This window comes from Gallus gallus, chromosome 8 (genome assembly GCF_016699485.2).
Source record: "Gallus gallus isolate bGalGal1 chromosome 8, bGalGal1.mat.broiler.GRCg7b, whole genome shotgun sequence".
In the NCBI taxonomy this organism is placed as follows: domain Eukaryota; kingdom Metazoa; phylum Chordata; class Aves; order Galliformes; family Phasianidae; genus Gallus; species Gallus gallus.
In genome coordinates this window covers 863,024-887,699 of record NC_052539.1, presented here as the reverse complement: position 1 = coordinate 887,699, position 24,676 = coordinate 863,024, and the positions used below count along the sequence as shown (strand labels likewise).

The 24,676-nt window shown below is 39.0% G+C and overlaps 1 protein-coding gene and 1 long non-coding RNA gene across 13 annotated transcripts in view; one reads left to right on the top strand and one right to left on the bottom strand.

Moving 5' to 3' along the window:
• NTNG1 (netrin G1) overlaps positions 1-24,676 on the bottom strand; it is a 145,270-nt gene that overhangs the window by 88,906 nt on the left and 31,688 nt on the right. The gene's annotated exons all lie outside the window — the stretch shown is intronic.
• On the top strand, positions 461-12,947 carry LOC107053915. The gene is made up of 7 exons (XR_003076528.3): positions 461-525; positions 3,567-3,631; positions 4,217-4,296; positions 7,416-7,572; positions 9,627-9,703; positions 10,816-10,898; positions 12,797-12,947. It is a non-coding gene; the product is annotated as an uncharacterized LOC107053915 (long non-coding RNA).

The following is a 24,676-nucleotide window of genomic DNA, read 5'->3' as shown; positions in this document are numbered from 1 at the left end:
GTTGTTTAACTGAAGAGCTGCTATGTAAGGTTCAGTGCACTGCTTTCCTGCGCTAATTCCAGCAGCTGCATTTTGGATGGCTCTTCAGATAGAACATCCATCACAGTTCTGAAAAACTGGACTAGCTACTGCATGAGGTTAAAAATGAGTGATGTAGAAACACTTAAAAACTGTAGAAGGATTGAAGCATATAGCTTTGTAGTGAGTTAAATAAAAACGATCTAAGTCATTAAAGAGGAGAATTATTGTAACACTTGTGACCGTATTTAAAAGGAGGTAAAATCAAAACTTTTCACCAAGGTCTGTATGGTAACTGTTGACTCACAGCTTGAACCACTGATTGAGCACCTGGGGAAAGGACCCGGTCAGCTCTGGCAGCACAGGTGAAGGCAATCAGAAGGGGTAGAACCTGGCTGCACCCCTCTTAGACCCCATTTAAGGGCTGACTTCTGCTCTGGAAGGATCTCTGTTTGGAGATTCTTCCCTTGTGGAGCTTTTCCTGTGAGCTGAGATCTTTGGAGACAGGTGAGCACCTTTATTTTTTCTTTGAAATACCACCTAATCTGCATAGGTCCTTTTGCTGTTACGTTCCTGTATCGCCCTTCCACTGCGTTATCTTCTTGGTTGTAATAAAGGTCTTTCTGGTTACTTCTATTATGGTAAGATTTTTGTATATAATCAGGTAGGCTTTCATACAGTTTATAAACCTTCATGATATGGCTGGACTGAAGGTTTCCAACACCAAATTATCACACGTAGTTTAATGTTGCTCGTATTTCTTTGAGAAAAATAAGCAAAAAAACCTGTAGTTTTCTTTTTACTATGTTATTCAATCTAGAAGGCTTTTAAAACATGATGTGACCCATTAATGTATTTTAAAGAATTAGTTGGCAGTCCATCAAAGCTGTCACATCTTTTTAATAGTACACAGTTGTTCTACAGTATCTATCTGCTTAGAGTGGAACTGAAGACTGAAGAGTTCAAAGGTATTTACATGAGCAGAATCAAATTGTGTAATGCTAAATAGGAAGCAATTCCCAAACAGGACTTTTTGTTTATTCCTACTTTACATAAATATAAAGTAACAAAGGAAAGTTCAGTACAGGCAGTTGCTGTAATGATGAAGGAAACAAATTTGGAATGGCAGCCACTGAAGCCCTATACTTTTGATTTCCATGGAGGCCCTGACTAGGTAATGGAAGTTTGAAATGCTGATGTCACACTTGGAGAGTGTAAAACTAACTAAAACTTTTACCTCTGTTTTACTCAATAGCTCAAGCTGCACGTTTAGTTTGGCTGACTGAACAACATGATAGGCAATGTGCTTTACAATTAGTGCTTAATAATTTGCCAATTTTCAGATTCAGTGAATCTCAAATTGCAGTTACGGAGCTTTATTGTGTAGTTCAAAATGATGTTCTGAAGGTTGCATTTGCAAGGGTGGTGTGCACAGGAATGACTCCGAGTTGCAGCTGCCTTGCAAGCATGTGCTTGCTTTTGGCTCTACCTTTTCCTTACAGCAAATCAGAGTAAGGCCTTCCAGACACTACAGCTAATTTAACACTAAATTAGAACAAAGTTATTTAAAGTGGTAAGAGCTTAGCTCTTTTAAGTTGCAGAGTTGAAAGGTAAGGGAATTCTCAGGGGGGAAAAGAAAATCATATTTTGCAGTTTTTCTTTCCAGTGGATCCACTTGGAAAATCCTTTCTTCCTTTAGAGCAGTAGATCTGCTGTGGGCTTGCTCCTGCCTCAGGCAGCCTAGCAGTTTGCTGGTGGGATGAAGGTCTCCAAGGACAAATTTCCTACCTACTTGGAAATACTCCACCTTTTTACCATCAGTTGTGCCTGTCACCTTTGTGGCTAGCAGTTATGCAGCTATGTAGTGAGCAGGATGAGAGGACTCAAATGTCTGGAATGCAAGTGTTTCTTTCCCCAGTTTGTTTTCCATTGAATCAAGTGTCTGATCTGACATACAGCTTGGCTAATTGAGAGTCAGAAGGGATGCAACAGCTGGGGACAGAAGTGAAGTAATATAGATTGGCTGGCTTAAGGGTAACTTGAAAGTGCACCATAAATTGTGAACAAAGAGCTAAATTGCCTGTTCAGTCACATTTGTGCTTATCTGTAAAAAGATAATTTATATATACAAATATCGCTTACACATTCAAGTAGCTATTTATGCTGTAAAAGACTCTTTTGAGGGTATAAATGTGCATCGGATTTCAGTGCAACTAGTTCTGTCCTGGCAAAATTGCTTTCAGTAAATATGTTACCTCAAGGAATCATTAGGATTTTACTCTTCTTAAGAACAGCAGAATTTAGGACAGCGAATTGGGGTTCTGTACTGTATATATAAATACAGTGCACACAAATGCTACTGAAGTGTGTACTGAGGACGTTTCTTCTGCGTATTCTGTGATCTAAATCAGGTATAAAGATTTCTTTGTTTTCTGTAGTCAGTACTTTTTCCTCTCTGAATGCATACACACAGGTATGTGAGCATGCTTCAACTTTTTTTTTCCTGCTTCATCTGGAAATTCTACTTTTTCCTAAAAGTAAAAGAGTTTTGGAACTGTGAAATATGTTACACCTTGAAGGAGCGGCTGATTATGGTGAAAGGCACATTACATTATCTCATTGTGATTGTGGGCTTCACGTTTTACTCTCAATACTGACAAACTGTCATGATGAAGGCTGATATAACAAAATGTTGTGTCAAGCTATAGTGATTGACATGAAGTGTATACAAAACTATTTTCATGTGCTGAAACAGAAGTCTATGTACTAGAAAATAAAGAGTCCATAAAACAAAACCCAAACAACAGTTAAGGAATGTCTCAAAGCCAGTTAGGTATCCACTGTTAGGGAACAGGTCTTAGAATTTCTCTTTTTTTTTTTAATCTTCCTCCGACATAAAAGTTGCTGGCCTCTGGCCTAAATGTTAACTACAGCAAATAGTCATGTCTATTCTTTATAATATGTGGGATATTAAGTACAAAATATGCCAAGACAATGGGCAGAAGGATACTCAGTCCTCCATGGCAGCCATTAATGATTGCCTGTCACAAGCTGCAGTTGGCTTAAATTTAATTTTTGAGGTATAATTCCTGCCTACTCCATTAGGAGACTAAAGGCTACTGTAGAGCACTCTTGATTAGCTGCATTAGTTAACTTGTTTATCAAATGTGATACAAAACATGGGGGGATGTGTATCAAATGTGCTATTTTTCAGAAAGGAAGTCCTAAATAAGTTGATATTTTATTAGCCTTTACAATGAGGCAAGTGTTGTGCAATTGAACAGTTAATTCTCTAAACGTTCTTTAACTTTGATTGCATTGGAAATAGGAAACTCTGCTAAACCAAGGTAGGTTGTCTTTCCCCATAAATTATTGTCCCTATTCTGCATACTTATACCAATCTAAATGGGCTGTTCATTCAATACTATGTAATGTAGCATGTTTTCCTATTAATAGGGGTAACAAAATTGTTACTTAGCTCCCGAAAAAGTTGTTGAATTCATGTTGTAGTATGATATTTAGTTTTGCATATTACTTTCCTGCTGTAGATCTCCAGATGATTTGCAGCATTCAGCTGCCTGCTAAGTTACAGATGGGGAAGAGCATCCCAGAGGTGAGATGGTGAGCAGTGGTTAAGCCAAGAACAGACCTCTCTCCTGTACCCCGCAGGCTTTTCCCTAACAGAATTTTTTGTCTTTGTTCTAATTTATTTTTTATTTTTTTTATTTTTTTGGCCATAGAGATAAGAAAGTGCAGAACCAGACAAAAAGTAAAAGGAATGAAAAAGGAGAAATTCTGGTTGGCAATGTCTCAATTGCACTTCTGGGACTGTCTACATCCGTAGGCACAATTCATTCCAGTCCTGAGCATTATTGATTTTATGCCTGAGGATTTCATGCAAAATTGTATTTCTGTATTAACTGTAATTTTATTTCTGGTTCTCAATGTCAGTATTGTTTTCTCAGAATTTCTGACCTGTTTCTGTATTATTACTGCATCTACTGCCATTTTTAATAAGCTTTAGAGCCGGTAGATTAACACTGAATGTCAAACACCACAATTAGAATTGCTGATTTTACATAGAAATGTTGCTTTAATATATATATATATATATATATATATATTTAAATAACCTTTGTCTAATGCTACAGAATCTGCATTCATTTTTGTGGTATTTGATCTTTTTTTTTTTCCACAGAATTTTCTAGACTCAGAGGACCTGTGTATGTAAACCACAGAGAGGAAGAGGGAAAAGTGACTTAAGCAAAAATGACAACTGTAAGTGAAATTCAATTTTATTTCATTGCTCTTAAAAGGTGGCTGATGTTGTTTTGCCTTCATTTATTTGTCAAGATGAAAAAATAAGTGTTTTCTAATGAATCACAGTGTATACCTACATAACATGGACTTCATAGAGAAACAAATTAAAATGTTGAATGTCATTATTCAAGGAAGGAATGTTGTGCTCATACACAGAATGGATTGTGCACCATCTCTATACATTCAGATTACAGCACGTTGTACTCTGAAAGAGAACGAAGACACTCATTAAGTTCACACTAGTGTAACGCATCAATCTAAGTTGTTCAATCAGTATGTACAGTATCTTTTGAGGAAAGGTAGCAAATGTTATGACAAGCTGGTAATTTGTTCAGTGCTGGAGACTGTCATGTAATTTTCGTTATTACATATATCCATAATCAGAAATAAGGGTACATCTCTGAAAAATACTCAATAATTTCCTAAAATAATCTGTACTCAAACTGTTACCAGAAGCATAAATTTGTAGATGTTAGATGGTTGCACTGACTTCTAACAGCCCGTCACTTGCAAAATGTACTTCATCATGCTAATCCCAACTGGCAGATTGCAGGACAGGAGCAAGAGAAGCAGCTGCTCCACACAGAGGTGGAGCTGTGAAAGCAGTGTTATCACTGCTGCTGTCTTTGGGCTCTCGTGCTTCAAGCAGGGGGCTCAGAGTGATGGGAAGTGAAGATATATTCCTGGTAATGTTGATGTTTTTTCTTTTAATTTTTTTTTTTCCATGGCTTCAGTTACTGTCCCAAATGGCACTGACTTCTGAAGCGCGAATGAAAACCTTTTATCTGAATTAAAGAGGACCTCTAAATGGAAGAAACGCCTGGGATAACATATGTAGTACTTTTATTTGGCACATAATTGTGCGTGTAGCACACAACTTTCTTCAGTTGAGCCACATTTCCTTATTGACTTTACTGGGAATAAATTGGAATCTGGAAACCTTCTTTCACAGTAAGGTTGTGATTAAGACTGCACAACATGAGGTTGTTTCCAGCATCTGCTGTAGCAAGGAGGAGCCATGGCTACGTATGTGGTGCTGGCATCACTTCTCCAGCTCAGGTTTACCTGTGAGCCTCAGCCCTGCCAGGCTCTTGCCTGGCATGCGCATGGTGCTGCTGCTTCTGTGCCTGCGTTGTTAGCCTCTATCAGCACTAAGCCTGGCTGCATGTAGTTGAATGGCATGTTGCCAGTGTGAATGCACCCTAAAAAATATATCCCCTTTGGTAAGTGGAGGATGCTCTAAACAAGATGAGACTACATGTAATTTTTCTATAGCAGAAGAAACAAGCTTTCTACAATTGCCTGCTAGGATGCTGAAGGTATGGTTTAAGGGCAAGGATTCCTTTTTTCCCCAACACATTACAATTCATTACAGAGTAAGATGATAACAGAAGCTCTGAGTATGCTGTTCTCCCTGCACCACCCTGGGAAGCAATAAATTACAGAGTATTATGTTCCCTATCAGTTCCACCCATCACAGGGTTGTCTTGCTGAAGACGTGATAAAGAGAAACATCTCAGATAAAGTAACTCAATTAACTGCTGCCATTTGGAATCTGAAAAATTATATTTCCTCATTCCCAGCCCATCTGTCTGTTTTACTGTTTTTGAGTAGAAATGCTGTTTAATGACTTGCTGGCTGCCTGTATAACTCCTTTCTACAGTTTAGGCTGATGTCCTACAAGAAAGGTCAAAAGCTTGCAGCAGTAGCAGCCAACCCATGGCTGTACAGCCCTGGGACAGTGTTATCTGGGTGGGAATGCATCCTGCAGCCCTCGCTGAGGGCACAATGGCTGCATCAGCCCTGTAAGGCTCATGTGCCTCTCTGAGGTGAGAGGATCTTGTGATGGGGCTATGCAGCAGCCAGAGCCAGGAAGGTGTAGTTACCTGACCATGGCACTGGATTTTCCTTGGTGTATTTCTGCAGCTACTCTGCAATTTAAGTAATATTGAGCATTCCAGCATTTATCTTTAAAGGGACTTGCAGATCCTAGTTTGTACTAGAGGTGCTATGTGAAGTACACTTATTAGAAGGAAAAATAGCTGTCTATAAAATGAGCCACTATTTATAAGGGTGCAGAAGTAAAAACCCTTGGAGAAAGGGAGGTATATTTTTTCCTCAGATGCAGAATTAACGGCTGTGCTATGCCATGAACAAAAGCAATGTGCCTCTCTAAAGCTATGCGGCATTTCAGTTTTCTCAGTTACACTATTTATATAGAAACACCTTTTGTGTACCACATGAGTATGTCCAGGACCAAAATAAAGGTTTTTAAGCGTGAGGAGTGGCATAGCTCTGCTTGTAACAGTGACCTTTAAAACAGCATACAAAATCACCCTGTTCAGCGTGGCCATCTGTGATGTGTTAATGAAAAAAAAAAAAAAAAAAGCAACTTCAAAAGATTTATGCCCTTATATTTCTTCATATCTCCTAATTTTTGATTGAGCGTATGCTGAGTGTGCTGTGGTGAAATCAATGAAAAATAGCTCTAAATTCTAGCTGATGGCTGGAGTCAACATAGGGTTCTAAATTTTAATTGGATTTTAGGTTATTTCTGTGAATTTAGTTGCATAGTATTTGAATATATTAGTTCAATGACCAATATTTTATGTTGATGCTTGCAAATTCAAAAGTTGGCCAAAAAAAAAAAGAAAAGAAAGCACGTCTGTTAAATTATCTTTAATACCCTTGCGATGTCACAAAGAGCTGTTTTGAATGGTTTACTACTGCAATTTATGTGACAAGCAACCTGAGAGTCACTGGTCTTTGTCATAGAAGCTATTTAAAAAAAAATCTGCCTCCTTGCAAACGTTTGTGGCTATCACCATCTATATCTCTGTACTTATCTGTATGTATTTTGGAACGCAGTCCTGACTAGCTTTAGATTATAAAATCAATTCCTCTATCTGACATTATGCCTAGTAAAGCTTTCTGAAGCACTAATATTTCTTAGGCTGCTTTGCTAGACTTAATTTTAGAATCGTTATTTTGCGAAATTAAGAAATGGAAACTTAGAAGTACAGAAATAAATATTTAAGCTTGCAAGAAGCTTCAAGTCTGACAACATTCTCTTGCAGTGTCCTGTTCTGATCTAGACTGGAGAAACTGCCTGTATATATATGTGGATGACTGGAAGCCTGCCTAATGCCAAAAGTTTGGCTGCGATGCTCAAAACCAGACATTTCAGAGTGTTTTGATATCTGTGAACATGTAAGAAGAAAATCATTTGAAACTGTAAGTATGTTGAATACATGAAGGGAAATTTAAGTGTTTATTCTGTTATAAAATAACCGTATGACACAGAAAATGTTTTATTAGGACTTCATGATTTTATTCCATTTCTCCGAAGCTTTTTTCAATGAGTCCTATCCTTGGATTCAATTAAATTAATTCCTAGTCAAGAATTCATTGAAATCAACAGATGTTCATACTGAATAAAACCTGATAGGCAATAGAATGAAAGCTCTAGGAGGTATCCGAGTATTTATGAGGTCCCAGATCATCCTGTCACTTCCCAGCAGCTTTTGGCTCTACATGCATCACACTTCTCTGAAGCTGCCCTGATTTGCCATCAGCTCATCTCCCCCTGACGCCAGCTCAGGCATGTGACTTGACCTCAGTGCACATGAGGTTCCTGCAGCTGCAAGCATAGCACTGTGTCTTCAGCTTGGTCTAGCCTAATTGCTCACTTGTTCCCAAGTTATTTAATACTTTTCCTTTAGTTATGCCTTAGTTTCAGCTCGGATGGAATTGTTTTCTTCAGAGCATCTGGTATGATGCTATGCTTTTGGTCTGAGGAGAAAAACAATGTTGATAACACCAGTGTTTATAAGTGCTGTTAAGCAGTGTTGTGCAGAGCCAAGGCCATCAGGGGAGGGGCCCGAGGAGTTGAGAGGGAGCAGAATAAGGACAGCTGACTTAAGCTGGTCAAAGAGATACTCTATACCATATGACATCATGTGGAAGGAAAGTTGAAGGGGGTGAGAGTTCTTCTCTTCCTTCTGCTACTCAGGGGGCATGTTGGGAATTGGTCAGAGGGTGGTAAGCAATTGTTTTTGCGTCATATCTTACATACCTTCAAGTATACATAGTCATAACTATTATCCTTTTCCTTTTCTCTACCTTAGTAAATAGCTTTACCTCAGCTGGGTATTTTTACTTTGTTTTTCCTGATTCTCTCTCTCATCCCATTGGGAAGGAGGGGAGTGAGTCACCTGCTGGGTTAAACCATAAATCACTATAAGAACTGAATATGATCCCTAGAGTTTCCAAGAAATTCCTGTTATACTAAAAGGTTAGGCTTTAGTTTGATATGGATATAAAGAGAACCATACAAAAAGAAACAGTTTGAAGGAACAGGCAGAGACTGGTGTGTGTGGTTTATCTGGGTTATCTTGCCTATGCTTTCTATGTGGGCTAAGCAGAGAAATGTGGATAGAAAGGTGGAAAAACAAATGTATGACATAAGGAAATGTGAACAAGTGTTTTTCTCTGAGTGTAGTGTGTCGTAGTAGAGCTCCTTTCTCAGATACCACCTTTTGTTAATTAAAGAAATGTTTTATAACAGAATAGCTGTCATAGATGATATAATTGCTATCACTAGGATATCTTAATTAAATTACACTGCAGGCCACGAGTCCTTCAGGGCACCTTCATTTAAGATGCTTGATATTTGTCAGTCACCACCATGAATGGGTTATTATTCTTCCAGTACCACCTACAAATGGGAGCTTTATTAGCAGTCTGCAGCAGTAAGGTGAAGTGAGGTTTAGGCTGATGTAAATACAAGTGATAAAAGAAGTGAAAAAGACTTCCTAGCCAGGATTTGTCATTACCAAGTGAATTATATGTTAAAGATGGATTTTAAACTCAGTACTGCTAATACTGCTATTTGTTCCTGCTCACAGTTGAGGAGAGTGCCAACCCACGTTCAGCCTTTTGGTTCCAGAAACTCAATTACACTGAATACCCTAAGTGTCTATACAATGTTTATGATTCAGTTACCATAATAGGATTAATATAACGGTGTAAGGTAGGCAGAGAAATAAAAAAAATTTCTGCTGGGCTCTTCTATGTAGTAATATTTGTTTACACTTCGCTTCTGCAGTAGCAAGTCACAGAGTGGTCCTAGACCAACAGCTTGCTGAAAGGTGCTGCTATGAGGCATTCCCAGTCTTGACAGCATTTTAATAGATCTGATTGTCAGTTTTATTATTTTGCCGAGAGCTAGTTGCTCTTTCATTGCTGTCACAATGATATGCTGTCATGCACTGTTCTTTGAATCTCAGGTGTTCGCTTGTTCCCGTGCCTTGGAGAAGGTTTATAATCGTGCAGCAGAGCAGCCACAACCTGCAATCATGAGTTGGTGAGTATGTCAGGAGTCCTAATGCTCCAGGGAGAGATGCAAGGAGCAACAGTAAGGCTGGGCGTCACAAGTATTTGGTGCTGTTCCTCTCCCACTTGGGATGGACAGGTCCTTCACATGCTCCTCTTAATTCACACTAAAGACTATGGAAATGTTTGCATGATCTAAAATTGAAGTGGATTTTGTCCAAGACACAGAAACATGCAAACAGCAGTAAGAGTCCATGATGTTGAAATTCTCTCCCCTCTCACCCCCCCCCCCCCCAAAAAAAAAGATAAAACAAAGAAGGGATACACCACATTAAATCTGAGTACTGTGAGTAAAATCAATTCATAAGGATGAATAATTGGAAGAGTTAAAAGATTGGATGTCCTTACTTGTGCATTTTTACAGGTAGACTGTGGGCTGTTTCCTTGGTCAAGAAAACAGCCTGAAAGGAAAGCTACTAGGGAATAAAAAAGGGCGGAACCGAATTCTAAAATAAGTTATCACTAACTGTTGGCGACACTGTGTAAACCTAAAATAGAGAGGTGATAACGGTATGAAACAGGAAAGGAGGAATGTGAAGAATTGAGGTCATCAGAAGGAAGCAAAAAAATAATTGAAGCTCAGAAAAACCACTTTTTTCTCATTAATCCTTATTTCTTTTAGAGTATTCCTCAGGATTCCTCTTTTTTTTTTTTCTAAATGGTAAAGCAATATATGGGAGCCATAGAATCATAGAATGGCCTGGGTTGAAAAGGACCACAATGATCATTGAGTCCTGTTGTTCTCTTTGGAAAAACTGGTGATGGAGAAAATTCTCTGTTAATACAGTCCTACTTGCTCAGTATTAACATGCAGATGGTCCCACTTCCCAGGAATTATGAATATACGATCTGGAGGTAGGCTCTTACTGGGCCCAAGCATCTCTCCAGACAAGGTTAACAAGTACTTTCTCCTTTCCAGCACTCTTCCTGGTTTTGACAGGTATTCAGCTACAGTTCCTTTCCACTTCCTAGAATATGATGCTCTAGCAAGAAGTATTTGTGTCAAAACTGTTCTGATAATCCTTCTGATCAGTCGTGCCTATAGTCCCTGTTTTAGTCATGGTCTGAGTTTCTTTATTCTAGGAGCTAATATCCTCAGAAGAAGGTAACCATTATAACCAGCAACCTGCACAGCATTTCATCTATCCCTAGTCATAGCACGATGGGTAAGTTCACAAGGGAAAATCAGGTAAAAACTACTTGACAAAAATGCCTGTGTGTGCCTGTGGGACTTGTCCTGAGATGGTAACGTTAGCACTGAAAGTGTAGGGTAATAGGATCATGCATTACTTGGAGTTCCCAGAGGTCTTGGCTCTTTATTACTATTTTTTTTTTTTCCCTAACATGTGCTAACATAATCCAAATAGCAGAACTACTCATGCACATAAAATGACCGCTTCATTTTGCAGTGTGTGAGGCAAAGAATTTAGTGTCTGGTGTGAAGACAGCAGCCTACCTGCAATGAAGAATTCTGCACATAAAAAGGAACTTAGAAGAAAATAAAAGGTCACCATCTTAAGGTGGATAAAGAAAATGGAATGGAAAAATGTTATATTATGAAAAATGAATTACCATTAAGTCATTTTGCCTACTGTATAATTTTCTCTCATTCCTCCATCCTTCTAGCCATTATGCTGAGTAACTAAACAAGCAGTAAAGACAAGAACAAGAACTTCTCATGCAGAACAGTTAAAGTGAAACTTTATGAAGTTGTCTTTTTCCTCCCATTCTTCTAACCCCCTCCAATAGTCTAAAGATGCTCCTTGAAAGAGTGCATGTCTGTGAGCCATAACAGGCTTTCAATGGAACTTGACTGCAATTTAGTTTTTATGTTTTGCAATGTTAAATAATTTTACTGAACATGCTACTTTCTAAAATAAAAGCATAGGGGTATGGAGAATTATAAGATGGTGCCTTTGATGTAAGGTAGGTTTATACATTTCCACTGGCAGTCTGGAAATGTTATTCACTGATGCATTATTTGCTAGCAGCTGGCAACTCTAGCAAGCACATTTAAGTGGAGTTTGGCAAATAAGTCTAGCTGGTATCTCTAAAAAATATTTTTTTTTTTCAAACGATAAGCTTAATACCAGTTTACTTATTGAGTGGACCAGTGTCTGTGGACATGCACTAATCGTTGCATTAAGACACACTGCTGCACAGGTTTTTGTTTGCTGGTTCTAAAGATGTAGAGATTACAACAAATCCACATGAACTATTTTTTTGAGTTGTTGCATTATATGTATCATCACCACGTCCAGTACCCGATACTCTTTACTTGTAAGTTAAGCAATAACATTTGACAGGGTACCTCAGCCTGATGGCTAGAAATGAGTCCTCACGTACTCAGGACATCTGAACCCCTTCTGATGGGAACTTCTACTGCCTCCACCAGGAGGACTCATAGGAACCAAGCTGCTGTTAGAGATGGTAGCATCTTGAATGCTTGCTGAAATATTTTATCAGGCTCTGCTTTACTGATTTTTGAAGAAAACATTTCCCCTTTTTATGCTTTGTTACCTCCCCCAGAAGTGAAGATAGAAAATTGGGTAACAAATGAAAGAAGAGCAACACCTTGTGAAAAGCTGTGAATACATTGTTGCTGTTGCAAAGTTATATGAAGTCCTGTTATTATTTTAGAACTGTATCAGAAGAAAATCTTTAAAACAGTTACTTAAAACAGCTCTGAATGCTACACTTCTATTTATGCTTTCTCCTTTTTTCCTCTTCAGTATGTCTTTTTTTATTGTGAACAGCAGTTTATGATAATGTTTGTTATTTGGATAAAAAGGAGGAACAGGTCAGGCAATGTGGACTGAGAATCTACTCGGTTAATTAGCATGTTTTGAGAGTCCTGCAGGACGTTTAAAAAAATAATAAAAAAACACAACAAAACTGAAAACGAGCAGTTTACATTTCTCTTTAGTCTCTACCAGATCCTACCATACCCCCTAACCTGAGTTTTACTTGACGTTATTCTTCAGTTCCTTTAAAGTTAATGTATGTATAAATGTCTATCAACTCTTCAGCTTACTAAATGTAACTTTGTGCTTTTTCTCCACAGGAAGCCACACATTCCCATCTTTGCCCCAAAACAGCCAGTGTCTAGGAGAAACTTCACGTACCTCATTGTTTGCCTGCAAAGCCTAGGTTGCAGTGTTGTCAAACCATGAGATTCAAGGAATGGAAACCTGGACTTCTGCACATTGTACAGAGAGTGTAGCAATGAATCAGGTAAGTTCTTTGGAAAATTATTTACCTTGTCCACACAAACCTGCCAATGGACATTTTTTTCTGTATGCTTTTTCTTTCTTTACAGTAATTACTAGAAGTATGCTGTTGCCTAAGGCTGTATTGTTATCTCTAGATTCAGGCACTTTAAATCACCTATCTGCTTTATGTGTCTTCAATTTCCTAGCTTGATATTAATGCAGACATTTGTCATGGCTTCTTGATACAGCAGGAGTATATTTCCTTGCTTCTCAGTGGCTCTGTCTGGCCTTTGTGTGTTTGTAAATGCTGAAGCCTAAAAGATGCTCTCCCCACAGAAACCACATGGTAAATGTAACAAGTAATCAATCTTCTGAACAGCAATCAGGAAACCTCTTAACGAACATCCTACACAAACACAATAATTAATCTCAGCTATGACTTGCATAGCAATTAATATAATCAGCTTTAAATGGTGAGCCTACTGTACTCAATTTTTTGGCTGTCATAGTTAGGATGTTATAAGCAATATAAACATAGTGGTTTGTTTTGAAGAATACTTATTTCAGGAGTGAAAGGTGACATATTTTATGCAGATCGGATTGCTTGTTCCTGTGTGCTCAGACTAAAGCAAAACACTGTCAATGTCAAAGTAGAAGAGAAAGGATATATACACTAGGAAATGAAAATTAAAAAAAAAAATACCCAACCATCAGGGCAAACAGAAAATAACCATCAAACCCAGTCTTCCAACCACAAAACCTCAGACTAGCAATTGTGGTCTGGGAACATTAAGTGGCAGAGAAAGTTATGTGCTTGGACGCAGGTTCAGCACAAGCAACGTAAGTGCAGGTCTCCTTTATGAATTAGGAGATGGGTCCTTGTGAAAACCATAGGTTGATGCTCAGCCAGCCTTAGTCAGCCTAGTGCCCCCTTCTTTGCCCCCTTCTTTGCCCCCTTCTTTGCCCCCTTCTTTGCCCCCTTCTTTGCCCCCTTCTTTGCCCCCTTCTTTGCCCCCTTCTTTGCCCCCTTCTTTGCCCCCTTCTTTGCCCCCTTCTTTGCCCCCTTCTTTGCCCCCTTCTTTGCCCCCTTCTTTGCCCCCTGAGAAATTACAGTACATTTCTCTTTCTGAATTAGTAATACTTAATGTGCTACCAAGTGAGTGAATTTGGGATGTCTCACTGACTCCCCCTTCATGCTGGGGTGAGCAGGCAGGCTTCACTCCCCAGCAGCAGGCTGGAGGCAAAGCTGTTTGTGGTGGCACTGCAGAGGACATTTTGAATATGAACAGAAGTGTTTTCCCTATGGATTAGATTAACGCATGTACCCTACAGGCACCCTTCTAACATTCTTTTCTTTTGCACAGCTTTTTCTTTCTTTCTTTTTTTTTTTTTTAAATCCTAACCACCAAAATTAATTCCCCCCCCCCCCCCCCCCCCCCCAAAAAAAAAAAAGCTCCTTCTTGGACAATACAGGCAATTCTTACTGATTTTTTTTTTTTTTTTTTTTTTTTTTGGTATTAGATAGATATAAGGATGGGATTTACTGCATACTGCTTAGTTATTTAGCTTGGTTGTCATTTCAGAATGGAGGAGAAATAAAAGGAATTCCCTGCCTTGCTCCCTAGTGGTGGTTCAAACTAGTTGAGATTGGAGAGGCATTCCCCAGGGGCTGCCAGGAAGCACTCATCATGACATTCTGCTCGAATTACTCTGAAATTGGTTTCTTGTGAGTCATTATATCCATCACTTAAATTTAACTACACATTATGCACATTATAGCAGGTACATGACAAGGTAGGCCTGGCCATGGGATGGAGAAGCCTGACACGTAACCATTGAATAGTTACATGTCAAGAGAAAAATCAATCATGACAAATAACCTCCTTTACTGACAAAGAGGGTGAGGAGCAATGGAAAAAGAAGGAATAAAAAATAAAGAATGAATAGAGCTGGAGCAGGCAGCAGAGGAATACAAGAACAGGGATGTGCTAATGTGGTTCAAGAGACACCCAAGTATAAGTAACAAAGCACACTTGATTGAAGATTTTTCCTTTTCAATAATTGTTTTCTGCTTTTCTGTATGGTGTCTCCCCAGATACCTCTTGTTTTCACTTCTAGGCTTCAAAGCCCTTGGTTTCCTTCTTCATACAGCATGTAAGTGACAAAATCTTTTCCTAATTTCTCAGCTGTTAAAAGTGCACCTGTTACCATTGCCAGAGTGGCCTAAATTTTCTTTCCCTTTGCTACAGAAGGAATCACTAACTCCTCAATTCAATTTTGTTTGTCCTCCATTCCTCAGATAATGTAATTTCTAGAAAGCAAGCCTCCTCCTCTCCCCTCTCCGTGCAGCACCTAGTCTTTTTCATTGCATTTCCTTATTGCTGCCCATATCTGTCAGCACCAGCAAGGGCTCTCTTTGTGCCTCTGGCCTCTCGAGGGCAGGTTCCCATCCAGGTCTTGCTGCCATGGAGCCCCTGCAGCCACATTGTCCTCAGACAGCCCTCGGGATCCTCTGCTCCTCACTCGGAGGCAGAAGGCAGCAGATGGGCTCTCAGATGGTGATGAGGACGGCGAGGCACTGGATGTGCAGGAGTGTCCCTTGTAGACAGCAAGCAGGAACAGACTGTGAAAGGAGGGTCAGGCAGTTTCCAGTCCTGCTTTGAGGAGGACAGAAATGGCAGCTGGTGAAAAAGTCTGAATTTTCCAAGTCTGATCTCTGAGCAAAATGTGAAACTTAAGAGTTGAAAATTTTTCATGAAAGCAATTTTCTATATCTAGCATTTGAACTGTCAAAAACATGGACACAATACGTGTTCAAAACTTTTCTTGGAAATCCTTCTGAAAACATGCAGCAGGATATACAGAAGATATGGGACAACTTCTGTAAAATTTTTGCCGTTGTGGCAAAATCAATCTGACTTTTATTTCAATAGATGTACTTTTTTTCTTTAAATAGAAGTTATACCCTATAGGATAACACTAACCAGTTCAGTTGCTAGGGTTTAAATGAGCAGATTAAGTATCTTTGAGGTATCCCTGATGAAATGTAAACTGCAAGTGCAGGCAAGTTGGCAAAGCCGTATGAAAACCTGCCATCTGGGCTGGGACAGGAGGGGAGGAAGGTCAGGAACTCTGGAAAGAAAGAGGATCAATAGTAAAGTCTTGAGAGGAATGAATTCAAGTCCTGCAGAGAAACAGAAAACTACCCTAGGTGAACTGTCAGAAGCAGCTGCCTATTCTAAAAATAATAGTGCTTGCTCTTTTGCTCAAATTTCTTTTTCTCCTTTTTTTTTTTTTTGCTTTTCACTTCCTTTCCCTTGATTGATAAAAGAAAAAATTGGTGTATTTTTTTTCACACCTTTGCTTTCTATTTCAAAACTGCTGAAAGCTAGCAATAGCAAGAAGACTAGAAAAATAAGAGATTAAAAATATTGAAGTGTATGCAGCATCCAGGAAGCTTACCCAAAACTTTAGGTAAGAGGTTCATGCAGATGTCAACTTTGACAACACAAAGTTCTGGTGGATCAGCACTTCACGTGAGTTTTCTGCAGGGGATTTGGAGAGAAAGGTAAGAAAGAAGGCAATGTAACTGGAAGCTTTCAAGATTGCTGCTCTGCAGCTCAGCTTTGCTGAAAGATATTCAGATAGTCTAGATTTTTTCTGTTCTCAGTTTTCCTAATTAGTAATGGTTTATTAATTCAGGGGAATTAGAAAATCCCGCTAATGAGACCAATAGTCTTCCATGTGAATAATGGATTGCTTTCTCTAGACTTATTATCAAATGGGAGCTCCTGTACAGAGAATGGGCAGAGTACGTGGTGCCCTCTTCTCAGTCACTCCTGCTCTCTGCTCTCCCATCTCTGCACTTTCCAAGCTGAAATTGTGTCCAAATGCTAAGATATCCCTTAGAGTGGTGGCCCTGGAGCACTAGGACCATTAGTGCTTTCTGGAAAATACTGAGATTGATGGAAAAAATGACAACAAACCTTTACTTTTTCTGCTAAATCCAGTGTTGCTAATCTGGATTCAAGTCATGCAAAACAGCAAAATGTGGGCCTGAGCAGCCAGAGAATAGCAATTACAACAGAGAAAAAGCAGCATCATGTAAAACTATGATCTGTAAAGTCTCCTCATTCAGATCTTTAGCTCTAAGGAATCTTTCTTTGTATGTTGAACCCAGTTACAACTATGATGTGAAATGAAATATGATGCATCGTAAAGACCTCAGCTATCAATTAGTAATACACAGGAATGAAAGATGAATACCTAATATGTGACTGATACGTCCTCCAGTGAGAGTGCCTGCGTACTTGAAGTGTGTGCCTGAATTCCTGGGGAAGACACAGAAAGCTACTTGATGCCCACAGCAGTTGGCACTGAGCAGTTGGCAGCTTCTTCATCTCCTTCTCCAGAGAGAGCCTGTTTTACACCAGAGTTTGGTTTTTATCTCTAAATGTAGTCCAGAACCTGCCATGAAGAATGACACTGATGTTTAGAGAAGAGACGTTCAGCAAAGGCCCTGATGTGAAAAGCAGTGAAAAGGAAATGTTGCTTGTGCAGTTGAAGTGACTGCTCAGAGCCATGTTAACAATTGGTGGAGCATTCGCTGGGGCTTTGAGGGCTGCCCCACATTAGTGCAGGTGTCCCCTTGTTCTGCTGGCAGGGCAGGAAGAGCAGTGCCAGGGCTTGTCCCCAGCATGTGCATGAGGGCTCGCAGGGGCACAGCCCACTTCTCTTCATCCCCACACCCACCGGCAGCATGTCCTCATTGTCCAGCAATGTGCGCTGGCATCCCAGGGACAGAGGGCTTCTGCATCAGAGGCGTTCCCCTCTGCAAAGCTATCCTTGTAGACCTAGGTCTGCAGCCTGCAGGGTGTGTGCAAAAATGTTTCTGTTGGAATATCTCAATGGTTAGAAAGAGATTGACTGCAGTGAAGGCCAGTTTTGAACTTCAGAATTTCACCCTGTTGTTTTGTGCTCATTACTGTTTTTCTTCCATGCGCAGGTATCAACATTTAGTTTTTCAATTGAAATAGCAAATACAAGGTCTGGTATTTATTTGAAAAGTACTGAAAACTGAGTTCTAAAGCAATCACCTCCAAAAGAAATATGCATCAGTGAAAAGCACTTCGGATTATAATGAAATAAACTAATTACTCCTAAAGATAAGGTAGGTTCAACTGTTTTTTTTAAAACCTTTTCTATTACTTTTAAGGAAAGATACTGCCTCCACAATTTTGAGAAACACATTTCCTAATGTTAAGAAAGTAGTGCTTCTTTGAAAATTGCCTTGTTTCAGCTGATCTAGATAAAGTTCTCTCTAAGAGTGGCTTAATGTTTTTACCATGTAGATGCAGGTGCAATTTACAGACCTGTCAATAATCAAAATTTTCAAGTATGTAGATATCTTTTTAAACGATTAGTTGACCTAATGTTTTGCATTTAAAATGAAGATCAGTAAAGGTTTTCGATTAGAGATGTTGTTTTGATAAACACTTCATTATGGAAAGCCAAAAACCAAGGAGTTTGCATTCCCTGTGTGCGTAATAGCAGTTAACACGTGCAGTACAAGTATATCTATTATTTACTACCTACCTCAGGCTCTATCAGCACCAGCAGCAAAACAGACAGAATCTTATCAGCAGAACTTCTTTGGCACCAAGCTGCTTTTCTCACAAATAAATACTGGTTCTGCCAGACTCCACAATGAAAACTTGGAAAACATTGAGGGCTGCATACTAGCTCTCCTCACACAGGAGAGTAGCCTGTACTAATCAGCTGAGCTGCTGGCGTACTCTTAACCTTTTCAGTAACAGCTGGGAAAATTTTTTTTTCAGATCTGAAAGAAGCACCATGGTTTTATTTTTCCTCCAAAAGTTCCAGAAACAGTAAGATGACCTTTTGGGGAATTGTATAGGAAACTGGGGAGATAATGGGTCCTTTGAAACAATGACTAAATGGGTGAAACTGAAACAGAATTTTTAAGTGAAATATTTTCTTATATAATCTGTCACCATGAAACAATTTGCAGTTGTGGCATTAGGGAATAAACTGGCCATCATTCCGGGGTAAGAATGGGACAGTAGTGTGTCCTGTAGTCTTCACTGGGAACACACTGCACGGGACAGCAAAAGAAATCACCTAAGCTCTACTGCTCCCTTAGTCTTTGTTCCTCCCAGAGATTAAGTGGAAAACATTTTAAACTTGAATCATAAGTAAGCATGCACAAACACCAGTTTATTGTGTTCCACTAATATGCTGCAAGTGTATTCATTACAGTGCTCTTGCCTCTGCAAATTGACAATGGAAATGTGCTTTTCTGCACATTTTGTTCAGACTGCATTTGTGCAGCGATGATCAGGTGTAAACATCAGTGCCTGTAATAGAACATGGGGCTGCCTGGGGGAGCAAAGGGGCTTTAAGAGGTGAGAACAAGAGGGCTGCAGCTGGCTGCATGCAGACAGGCTGTACTGCAGGCTTGAAGGCCCTATAGTGCTTCCCCTCTCCTTCTTGGTCCAGTTAGAGATACTCATGGGCACAAAGAAAATCTCTGCGTGTCATTCCTCTCTGACTTTGTAACTCCATTTGAGATACTTTAGGAACTGTACATAAAGTGCGTTAAAGGTTTTTCAGCATGGTTTATGTAATTTAGTGGGAGTTAGCAGAAACACTAAAGGTAACCAGAGCTATGTTAATGCAGTGTGCTTTAGACTGTAGATATTAAAGAGGTTTTAGTCATATGATTGAGTCAAAACCTTAAGAGTTAAGTTTGCAAAATAAGTGACTATTATAGGTACAGAGAACCAACCACCCTAAAAGTATTATTTGTCCAATGTATCCATTTGAACCTTGTCAACGGGAATATAGCAATCATGCATCTGCAGTAAAGCATCAACTCCAAAATCATCACTTTGCCTTTCCACCTGCACTCCAAAAAAGCGCCAGAGCCTGCTTTTCACCAGCATAAGAAGTCTACTCCTATCAGCCTTTCGGTGCTGAGTTCATTTGGGAAATGAGTTCTGTTAAGATGCAGGTGTATTATGTATCAAAAAACCCAGTTACAGCTCTTTGTCCTACACCTGGTGTGACTTATTCTCCTAATCTACAGATGAATGCAGTCGAGGGTGTTCTACTTAATATTCTATCCTTCATGAAAAGAGAATCCAATTCCCCCTGGGAATTTTGCCTTTCATTTCCATGTAGCCCAGATCACAGCTTTTTTCTCAAATGGATGCAATTTCCATATAGATAATCGCTGTTACTATTATTCACAATTTCTGGTTTTCTGCTTGGAAGTCTAATTTAAGACTGAAGCGTTATTATGGCAGATACTGTATAGGTCCATTTAGCACTGCAGAGACAGCCTTATAGCTACGATGAGAAATCCACCAGATGCACTCATAGCTGGGAGACAGGGAAATACTTTGTGGTTTCCTGAAAGCAGTTTACAATGTAGCAAGAACTAAGAAGGAAGAAAAAGAAATCTTCAGCTACCCAGTGAAGTTACAATTTAGTTGTGATTGAAATCAATTGACTCAGGACATCTTAAACTAATGAAAAGCAAGGTATTATCTGAATCTATTGTCCTGCAAATTGTTAACTTCTCATTGTAAAGATTATCCTCTACCTTGTGAGGTTTCTGTTAATTGTGTCATAGTCATTCAATCACTCATAATGAATAAAGCATATTAGTTTGAAAATTCATATTCATGTGAAAACATGCATAGCCAGAAAGCGCATTTCTGTTTTTGAAATGCCTATTTAATTTCTTCTCTGAGCAATTGTAGTATTTGGTAGATATGAAGTGATGTCTAATTGCAGTGCTCAAGAAGAAGAAACAATACAGAAATACGGAGAATAACATTTGATATTTTTTAGTGTATTCTTTGGGGGTATATTTTTATATATCATTTCTGCAGGTAGAAACTACTTCGGAAAAAAATGCTAGTAGGATTTCTGATCTTTCTACACCATGCCCGTTAAGTATAACAATATATCTGCATGTATTAAATGTAATGTAGATGATATGATTATTTTAATTAAGGTGCCAAGCGTAGTAAATTAAGTAAAGAATTAATATTATTTTACTATCTCACTATCAAAGTATGTATCTGCCAAAAATTACTAGAGCCTACATTAATGTAAGGCTTTCTGTACAGTGTTAGAGCTATCACCTTCCAGCAAAGCCAGAGTCCTTTGGGAATCAGAAATATTTCACACTTTAAAAATCTTTTTGAATTCACTATGAAAAGAAATGATAGCACAGCAGCATACTTAGAAAAATCTCAAAACTACTGCTCGTTTTTAAATGCTGACCAAATTCGCAATCACAGCAATAAAACATGCATGCCGTACACATTGTTTTGGGCCCTATGGTGACATTAAACAAATAAGGAAAGCAAAACACCTCACATTTTTATCTGTGCTTGATTACTGTAGCAAGTTTTAGTCAATTACTGCTAAAGATAAAAAAAAAAATCCCAATTACTGCCTCTATAAATTATAAAGATTAGAGGATTTTTTTTTCTGTTTTCTCCCCCATTCCTAATTTGTCCATAGGACTGTACTTTGGATACTGTTCATTTTGCTGCTGCCAGAGCAGGCCTGAGGGCTGGTTGCTCATCCTGCTTGTCTTTCACGGGGTGTCAGATGTGAACACAGAAGAAATGAATGCAGAAAATATGCATTACAATTGGAATCATGGATGTTGCTGGGAGAATTAGGAAGCGACCATAGCTGAAACCATTTTTGCCTCTTTAAAACGCTAATTATGTTTCACCTTGATACCGTCACTTCAAATTGAACAAAACAAGCTAACATTTCATTGAAGAAAACAGTAATTTTTTTTAAAAGAGTAGTTTTAAAATTTACTTAGATATTGCTTGTTTAGAAATGGAAGGCTTCGTAACAGATAATGTGCTGAATGGCACATTGTTCATCAGCAGCAAGCAGTGGTAAATAAAATACTGCTCTCCCAGCTCTGCCATTTGTACCATCAACTTGCCTGGTCTTCCAGCAAAACTGTCCAAAAATACATTAGCAATTCATCAAAAGAGCAAATGTCATTATATATGGGAAGATCAGGGAATTATTTTGCATTTCATTTCAAGTTCTGATAGCGTTATTATTGATCCAAACATTCTCCAGCATTACATGTGCTAGACACAAAAGATGATTGTATTTTTGAACTGCCAGTCACTCAAGTAATCCTGAGTTGTCCAAATATGGATGGCTTTAATAAAGTTGAATATTTACCCTTTAGGTGAGATTTCTAGCCTGTTAAACAATAAACAGAAGCTTCTACTAAACAGGCTTCTGAACTAAATTGTATTGTCTAAAGATTATGGGAATGCAATCCTAAAATAGCTTTATCACTTTACAGTTGAACAGTATTGTAAAAAAAAAAAAAAAAAAAAAAAAAAAAAGTCAAGGATTCTTTAGTGCAAAAATCAGTTAAAGGAAAAAATAGCAAAAGGGAGGAAGAAAACTATTCCTTCTATTGCCTGTTTTGAGTAATTAACAGCACACTGAGGTCAGCATACGAAGGCCATGCCACAGTAATGGATCAGCCTCATCGTGGGACTGAAAGAAGGCCTCCCTGGGAGCACAGGATGCTGAGGCCTCCATTAAAAGGCTGCATTTTATGATGAAAATCTCATATATATATATATATATATGTATAATATGAATAAGATCAACCAGGCAGAAAAGAAACACAATAGTTGTGTCTTTAATTATCAAGTCTGTTTAATGTATTCCTTAAACATATGAGTTTGTGCTTTATTCAAAATGCAAAGTTGTGATGGTGGATATACAGTGGGAAGTTATCCAGGTGTTGAGGCTCCTGCACCTCGAGAAAGATTTCTTCAGGTCTCCAGCAGAAACCATGTATCTCAGACCCTATTTAACATAAGCCGTGGGAGGTGGTGCCCGTGGGGCACTGCCACAACATCTGTGGGGACTAGCTGCTCTGGGTTTAGCAGTTTGGATTCAAGAGAATTACTGCTGCTGTTAAAGGTCCAAAGGAGGGGGTAAGTTGCAGGTACACAAAAAGAGCTTTCCAGGCTGCTTCAGGAAGCTTACAGTGCTGCAAGGACTCCTTGCTAGCCTTTGGTCTTCCTGAAGAACAAACCAGTAAGTCATCAGCTGAATGTGACAGGGACTTGGCAGGATGTTGGGCCGCAAAACAATTTTGACAGTGGTTAGCAAGATGTCCAGAAGAATAATGGGGAGTTGTTTCTGCAGCTAGCGAGTCACTATATTCTGCTAGGGGTGGGACAAACAGGGCTATCGTTTGCAGCATTTTATGACTGTATGGGTTTAAATCAACACAGCTGTTAAGGAATCAGAGGAAATGGGGAAAAAAAAGAGATCTCACCACTTCATGTGGGCATTGCTGAAAGGGACAGTTGGCATGTTCCCACAAGGCCTACATCACAGCCTGACATAAGAAAACACAGGTTTAATATTACATAGTTAATCTGTTCAAATTGATACTGAAGAGAACTGATGCTGAAAGAATGTGATCCTTTGTCCTATAAATATCCAAACAAAAAGCAAACAAAAAGAGAAGGAGCTATGCTCAGATAAATGCACCCATCCAAAACCAACAGACAGGAAATGCTGCTGGTGCCAGACATGATGACACTTTGAGCTCATGAAGGACTTTGACATTTGCTCTTCAGGGACAGCTGGAGGGAACAAGTCAGTGCCTCTCCCAGGAGGTTAGTGACCCAGAGCAGAGTTGGCAGGCTGGACTGGCTGCTCGTCTGAGTGCAAAATTCATCAGCTTAGCTGACTACAGCTGCAGTATCAGCTAAACGTAGAGAATGGGCTGAGTGGGTGAAGCCTATTCTTCAGACTCTGCTGCTGGAAAAAGGCAGTAAGCATAGAGGATGGGAAGTAGTAGCAACTCTAGCAATACCTTGAGTCACATGGTAAAGACACCAATGTTTTGAAAGACATTTCTAATATCAAATTCTGGAGAACTATAAAACCTGCAGAAATGATGGCCAACAGACAATTGCAATAAATAAGGAGCAGATTACCACCTTTTCTCCAGTTACTTCATCAGATCAGCTTTCATTTTATTGAAATGTTTGTAATAGCCTCAGCTCCTCCTGGAGTAAAAGAGTTTATCTCACCTTTATCAGCAGTGAAAAAGAACTGTGGTTCCAAGAAAACAGCAGATAGAACACCTACAGAAATGCATACTACTGGATGTTTTCTGGTCGGTACTGGTACAGCTCAGCTTTGTCAGATTTTTTCCTAGGCAGGTTGCAATTATTTTCTGTTTTCTTTTGTTCTCACTTAGCAAATTATAGTGGAAAAGCTTAGTTAATCAGAACTAACTTGTTTCCATCACACTAGCAATTACATACATAGCTGCCCACATGCTATGCAGAAATTCAGAGATTCTATACCTAGAAAAACAAATGTATGCGGGTTTGAGAAAGAGTGGGCTGAGGACAGGTACAAAAAGCATGCTTTAGTTAACTTAGTTAACTGTTAAGCTTCAGAGTGTTGTTCTAAAGTACCTATTTAGGTATGGCTTTGCATTCTTTCGATATAAAGAATTTTATTTTTTTTTCCAAAATTAAAATGTATTCTATCAAGAAAGCAACAGAAATCCCCACTCCAGATATCCAAGGATGATAATGAATTTGCTTTGCTTGATTTACTTCTTTCCACCTACATCTTTCTCCGGTGCTCCCACTGCTTCTAGTTTCATG